Consider the following 581-nt stretch of genomic DNA (forward strand, 5'->3'; position numbering starts at 1 on the left):
TAATTGTACCAGTACTATACTGTCTTAACCACCACAGCAGTGTAGTAGGATTTGAAATCAGGGAGTGAGATGCCTCTTACCTTTTTTTTTTTTGCATAATAAAAGAGCTTTATTAACAAGGAGGGTGAAATTCACAAGCTACAAATACAGGTTTTTGCAAACATTTTTGTGTGTGTTTTTTTTTTTAAACTGGTCGGATGTTTTTATTCCAAAACGTTCTACTTTTGCAAACAAGTCAACTAGAGAAAATAAGTTAACACGATCATTTGAATTGGCTGCCTACATACTGGACAGGGCTTGTTTCTTTTTTATAGTTTCTTTGCACATGTAAAGCACGCCATAAGATGTCCTGTTTTGCCATGAACAATGCAACCATTTTTAGGTCAATCTTGGCAAATCACACAAGGTTCAGTGGCAACAGGGCGAGAAGTCACTTTCACACTTTCTTCTTTTCTTTGGGTCTCTTCCTTCTCAAATTCTTTGATATCTTGGCTGCTCAAAAGGCTTCTGGAAGTTGATGGCTTGGAATAGTCCTCACTTTCTTGAGAGTGGGAGGCCCGTGTGAGGTTATCATCATTTTC

The 581-nt window shown here is 37.9% G+C and overlaps 1 pseudogene; it reads right to left on the reverse strand.

The window, feature by feature from the left end:
* Nucleotides 1-239: 239 nt before the first annotated feature.
* On the reverse strand, nucleotides 240-581 carry LOC102876800 (annotated as a pseudogene).

The sequence above is a fragment of the Elephantulus edwardii genome, unplaced genomic scaffold (genome assembly GCF_000299155.1).
Source record: "Elephantulus edwardii isolate Elephantulus edwardi_28Jun2011 unplaced genomic scaffold, EleEdw1.0 scaffold00020, whole genome shotgun sequence".
Classification (NCBI taxonomy): domain Eukaryota; kingdom Metazoa; phylum Chordata; class Mammalia; order Macroscelidea; family Macroscelididae; genus Elephantulus; species Elephantulus edwardii.